The following is a 7,010-nucleotide window of genomic DNA, read 5'->3' as shown; positions in this document are numbered from 1 at the left end:
TTTTAGTTATTAATATCCTCAGAAAGATAAAAGAAGACATTATCATCATGAAACACAGCAGAGGTAACAGAAATAAATGGAGAGAGAACAAAATAAAAGCATTCTTGGAAATTAAAATCATGAAACCTGGGATAAAAAGCTCAAGGGAAAGTTTAGAAGATAAAATATGGGCAGAAAATAGACAAAGAATTAGAGAATTATGGAGAGAAGATAAGAAACTGGAAGGACTGGTCTGTGAGGCTCAGTATTCAAATACAGGAATTTCAGGAATAAAATCCTAAGAAAAGCCAGGAGCAGTGGCGCACACCTGTAATTCAGTGATGTGGGAGGCTGAGGCAGGAGGATGGCAAGTTGGAGGCCAGCCTCAGCAACTTAGTGAGGCCCTCAGCAACTCAGTGAGACCCTGTCTCTAAATGAAATATAACAAGGACTGGGGGTGTGGCTTAGGGGTTAAGCACCCCTGGGGCCCACTGGGCATCCTGAACCCTCAGGACCCTGGACACAGAAGAGAGCCTACAAGTGTCCAGAGATGAAGAAAGGGAATAAAAGATCAGGAATCCAATGTTAACCTTGCATTTGTACTAGTTTCCATAAAACACAACCACAAATTTAGTGGCTTCTAACAACGCAAGTGCAGAAGTTCTGGAGTCCATACATTCAAAATAGCTTCCTCTGGACTAAAAATGTGACGGCTGGGTCATGGTCCTTTTGGAGACTCTAAGGGAGTATCTGTTCCTTGCCTTTCCTAGCTTCTAGGGCCCTGCTCCACCCCTGTGTCTTAGTCAGCTTTCCATTACTGTGACAAAATACCTGAGCTAGTCCACTTATGCGGAAGAAAGGTTTATTTTAGTTCCTGGCTTCAAAGGTTTACGGACAGGGTCTACTGACCCTGTTGCTTTGGACCTGTGGTGAGGCAGCATGCCATGGGGACAGGGGCACGTGGTGGAGCGACCCTGCTCACCCTGTGGTGGCTGGGAAGGAAAACCAGGGAGAGGTGGGGAGCTGGGGTCCCGATATCCTTTTTGAGGGCACGGCCCAATGGCCTAACTTCCTCCCATTGGGAAGATTCCATCACCTCCTGACAGCACCAGGGGCTCATGACTATGCCTTTTACCAGGTGGGCCTTTGGAGGACCTTCTAGAGCCAATTTCTCTGGCCAGGTGAAGTGGCACAAGCCTGTCGTCCCAGCGGCTTGGGAGGCTGAGGCAGGAGGATCAAAAGTTGGAGGCCAGCCTCAGCCACTTAGCAAGGCCCTGAGCAACTCACTGAGACCCTGTCTCTCAGTAAAATATAAAAAGGGCTGGGGATGTGGCTCAGTGGTTAAGCAGCCCTGGGTTCAATCCCTGGGACCAAAAAAATATTCACTCTCTCTCTCTTCCTCTCCCACTCCCCCTCACCACACACACTCCACCTCTGCTTCTGTCCTCCCTCCTTCTCTAACTCTACTCTCAACTGTCTTACAAGGACCCTGTGACTTGTGATCACACTGAACCCAATAATCCAGGATGATCCTCCCTTCATCGCATGGGCCATGTCCCTCTGGAGGCCGATCGTCACCTGTTGGTGGGTTCCAGACACATTGCCTGAGCATCTTAGGAGGATTTCTGAAGAGCAGCCCTGGAAAACCCTGCCAGCAAGGCGCCGTGGCTCCCTCTACTCTCCTACTCGAGATCTCTCTCCTCCGCCAAACTCCCTGCAAAGTTCGAGGATAAAATTGAGACATTTTGAGATGTAAGTTCTCAAAAAAAAAAAAAAAAAAATTCCCTCCCACGCATCCTTTCCCAAGAAGCTCCTGAAGGATGCTCTCGAACGAAATGGAAGACTAAACCAGGAAAGGGGATCAGGAAACAGTAGGCGCCACATACAGACCTGTCAAAGGCACTGTCAAGATGGTGCTGGAGATTCTGGAAGGTCAGCTCTGAGGCAGGACCGACCAGAGCGGGGCAGGAGAGTCCAGAGGAGACCACTGATAGGACAGAGGAACGCACAGGACAGGTTGGACACCCTCATCCGCAAATCCAAAGTACAAAAGGCTCCTAAGCACGAACGCTTTTCAGCACCGACATGACATGACGTGGAGAAGATTCCACACCTGCTCACACAGCATGGGTCACGGTCAAAACACGGACCTGCTGCAAACGTGTAAAATCACCGCCCGGCTGGGTGTATGAGGTGCTCACCAAACATAAATGGATTTCGTGTTTGGACGTGCGTCCCTGTCCCCGGGAAATCTCACCAGGCATACGTAAGTGTCCCAGAGTTCAGGGCCGGAATGACATCTGAAACGTTTCTGGTCCCAAGCATTTTGGATAAGGGATACTCGACCTGTGCATCTGATGCGTGTGATCTGATGATGAAGAAATACAGGCAACAGATACAGAGTGTGGGGTTGAATGGATGGTGGACACACAGGAAATAAACTATATGAGAACAAAAGAATTATTGACTGCAGGGAAAAAGAGCGTAGCCAGGCGTGGTGGCCCAGGCCTGTGATCCCAGTGGCTGGGATTGACTGTTGAGAACCACAAATGATTGATAGCATTGACCACCTTGAAATAACCATGCTCTCAATAGTTTATTTTGGATGTTAACAGTACCTACATGATGTTGCAATATGAATACATCTGATTTTTCTGGAAATAGTCCCTCCATTATCTATGAGGGCAATGTTCCCAAATCCCTAACGAACACCTGAAATCAAGGATGATACCAAACCACATATAGGTTATGTTTTTCTTTTTTGGGATTGAACCCAGGGGTGCTTCACCACCAAGCCACATCCCCAGCCCTTTTTATATTCTATTTAGAGACAGGGTCTCACTGAGTTACTTAAGGCTTCGCTAAGTTACTGAGACTGGCCTCCAACTTGTGATCCTCCTGCCTCAGCCTCCCAAGCCACTGGGATGACAAGCATGTGCCACCACATCTGGCTGTTACATCTTTCCTGTACCTGAGTATCTGTGATAAAGTTCACTTTGTAAATTACTAACAGTAAGACATGGGTAATGATGAGAATAAAATAGAACAATAAAATATACTGTTATGTCAGGCACAGTGGTGCACGCCTGTCATCCCAGCAGCTTGGGAGGCTAAGGCAGGAGGATCACAAATTGGAGGCCAGCCTCAGCAACTTAGCAAGGCTCTCTCTCTAGATAAAATATCAAAAGGGCTGGGGATGTGGCTCAGTGGTCAAGTGCCCCCGAGTTCAAACACCAGGACCAATAATAATAATAACAACATACTGTTATACAAGTTACTTAAAATTGATGAATTGTTTATTTCTGGAATTTTCCATGTGCTATGCTCAGACTGCATCTGACCGTGGCGCTAGAGCTTGGATCTGAAATGTCCCCAGAGGCCTATATGTTAAGGACCTGGTCTCAGACTAGGGCACCACTGGCAAGTGGCGGAACCTGAAGGAGGCGGGGCCAAGAGCACGGAAGTGATGTCACAGGGGCGGGCCCTGGCCGGGTTTGCATCTCTGCTTGCTTCCGGGCTGCTGTGAGGGGCAGCTGGGCTCCACCATGTGCTCCTGCCGGCATGCACTGCCTGGCCACAGGCCCAAAGCCACAGGGCCAGCAGGTCTCAAACCTCTGAAACCAGGAGTGAAACAAATCAGTCTGAGTTGTTTGTCGTGGGTATTTTGTCACAGCCCTGGGAAGCTGATTAACATTCGAGCCACTGGAACAGGAGAAAGTGAAGCCAGGGAGCACAGTGGCTCCTGTACTTTCAATATGTCAGAGCAATGCTGTCGCCTTCCGTGGCGGAGACTCTAAAATTCAGCTCCCCTTTCCCACCTGGCCCTCCTACCCAGACCAGGTCTCTGCTGGTGCACAGCATTGTCTGTCGTCCTTTTTTTTGATTTTTTTAAAATTTATTTTTATTGTAAACAAATGGGATACATGTTGTTTCTGGTTTGTACATGAAGTGGAGGCACACCATCTGTGTAATCATACATCTACACAGGGTAATGGTGTTTGATTCATTCTGTTATTTTTCCTCCCCCCACCCCTCCCACCCCTCTTTTCCCTCTACACAGTCCCTCCTTCCTCCATTCTTGCCCCCCTCCCACCCCCCATTATATGTCCTCATCCGCTTATCAGCGAGATCAGTCGTCCTTTGGTTTTTTGAGATTGGCTTATCTCACTTAGCATGATATTCTCCAACTTCATCCATTTGCCTGCAAATGCCATAATTTTATTATTCTTTATAGCTGAGTAATATTCCATTGTATATATATACCACAGTGTCTTTATCCATTCATCAACTGAAGGACATCTAGGTTGGTTCCACAGTCTGGCTATTGTGAATTGAGCAGCAATGAACATTGATGTGGCTGTATCTCTGTAGTGTGCTGATTTTAAGTCCTTTGGGTATAGGCCGAGGAGTGGGATAGCTAGGTCAAATGGAGGGTCCATTCCAAGTTTTCTAAGGAATCTCCACACTGCTTTCCAGAGTGGCTGCACTAATTTGCAACCCCACCTGATTTTTTTATTCGTCCTTAGCTGGCCGTGACAGCAGGGTGCACTCTGACATGTCACACACATGGAGTGTGACTCCCCATCCTTGTGGTGGGACACAACGTGGAGCTTCCCTGCTCATGTGTCCACATGTGAACAGGAAAGTTCTGTCCCCTTCATTCCACTGTCTCCCATTCCCATCCCCCTCCCTTCCCCTCAGTCCCCTTTGTCTCATCCAGTGAACTCCTGTTCTCCCCCTTATTGTGAATTAGTATCTACTTATCAGAGAGAACACTTGGCCTTTGGTTTGGGGGATTGGCTGATTTTGGTTAGCATGATAGCCTCCAGCTCCATCCATTTACCAGCAAACACCATCATTTAATCCTTCTTTATGGCTGACTAATATTCCATTGTGCATATACACCAAATTTTCTTGATCCATTCATCTGTTGAAGGGCACCTAGGTTGGCTCTACAGTTAAGCTATTGTGAATTGAGCTGCTATGAACATGGATGTGGCTGTGTCACTGTAGCGTGCTGACTTTAAGCCCTTTGGGTGTAAACCAAGGAGTGGGATAGCTGGGTCAAATGGTGGTTCCCTTCCTAGTTTTCTGAGGCATCTCCATCCTGCTTTCCAGAGTGGCTGCACCAATTTGCAGTCCCAGCAGCCACGGATGAGTGTATCTTTTTCCCTTTGAGAATCAATAAATGGGGTAGCATCAAAGCACAAAGCTTCTTTTCATAAGCCAATCCCGAAAAGCAAAGGTTGAATGTTTTCTCTGATAAGCGAATGGTGATCTATACTGGGAGTTGGGGACAGGAAGAATGGAGGAACTTTAGATGGTGCAGAGGGGAAGGAGGGAGGTGGGGAGGGAAGGACGGTGGAATGAGACAGACATTATTACCCTGTATAGACGTACGATTACGCTACTGGTGTGACTCAGCACCACGGACAGCCAGAGGCATAAAAAGCTATGCTCCCTTGGTGGACAAGATGTCAAAAGGCATTCTAGTGCCATGTATGACCTATTAGAACAAATTTTTTAAATGGCTTAATAAAATAAGAAAAGCTTCTTCTCAGCAAAGGAAACAACCAAGAACGTGGAGAGCCTACAGAATGGGCGAAGATCTTCAGCACCTACCCCTCAGACGGAGCATCAATCCCCAGGGTGGACAAAGAACTCAAAAACCTGAACACCCCAAAAGTCAAGGAGTCACTCCATAAACGGGCAGAGGAAGTGAACAGGCACTCTGCAGAAGAAGACACAGAAGTGGTCAGCCGCTATGTGAAGTCATACACGCCCGGCGTCTCTAGCGATTGGAGGCCTGCAGATTAAAACCACACTGAGATTCCACCTCGCCCCGGTCAACACGGCGATCGTCAAGAACACAAGGGACAGTACATGTTGGCCGGAGCCATGCCTTTCAATCCCCAACCGGTCAAGCGAAGCTCCCGGCCAGCTGGTGTGCCCAGCACACACCCCTGGGTGGGCATCTCACGTCTCCAACGGGCCTCAGCTCGGCTCTGGTGGGGACCTTCTCAGAGTCTACGTGGACCTTCTGTGTCCTCGGCCTCCCAAGGCGGAGGCTGAGTCTATTTAACTCAGCTGTCCCATGCCCACGTCTTCTCTGGCTGACTGACCGGGGCAAACCCAGAAGATTCCTGAGTCTGGGCTCCACTCCACCTAAGCCAAGCCTGAAGTGACCAGCAAAGCCACTTGGAAATGCTGGCCCACGGGAGACACGGTCTCCAAACCAGAAGAGAGACCGGATCCGGGCTGCCCCTTGTCCCAGGTGCTCTTTCCTTCTGATCACAGAGAATCGTGTTTCCTCAAAGACGCTCGGCTCCAATCCCTGGCAGAATTTCTTCCTGGGTCTCCTGACTGCGTCACTTACCCCCAGGACAGTTTCGACTGAGCTCGATCTGATCAAATTTCTGAATGTGAGCTCTGAGCGGCTGGGTAATGGACTCCCGCCGGACAGCCTTGACTTTTTCAAACAAGATCTTCCTTTGGATTTGAGATTCTATTGCCTTTAAAAGCTCCAGTGCTTCAGAGGGAACATCCTATGTGTCTTCTCATGATATAATCAGGTTGTTAGTCAAAGAGAGTGCGGGCCATCTGCGCCCTCCCCGGGGGCTGCGCCAGGCCTCACCGTCCGTCTTCACCCCTTGGCCTGGGATCCCTCTTTCCCTTTGCTTGTCTAGTTATGGACTTGACACCAAGTCTAACTGTGGTGTGGGTGTGGGTGTCCCCAGAAGCCCCCGTGGAGACCCTGCAGGAAGGTCAGAGGGGACACGATCGGGTCCTGGGAGCCTCAACCCGGTCAGTGCCTGGCTCCCTGGGGAATCCGCTGGGGGCACCTGGAGGCAGGTGGTGTGGTGAGGAGGTGGCACTGGGGCCTGGCTGTGGGGACACGTGTGCATCTGGGAGTGGAGTCTCTCTCTGCCTCCTGGTCCCCAGGGGAGCTGCTTCCCTGCACCACACTCTTCCTCCATGAGGTTCAGCCTCCCCTCAGGCCCGAGGAACGGAGCCGGCCGCCTGTGGACTGG

The sequence above is a fragment of the Sciurus vulgaris genome, assembly GCF_902686455.1.
Source record: "Sciurus vulgaris genome assembly, chromosome: 19".
NCBI lineage: Eukaryota > Metazoa > Chordata > Mammalia > Rodentia > Sciuridae > Sciurus > Sciurus vulgaris.
Note: the sequence above shows the minus strand (reverse complement) of the source record.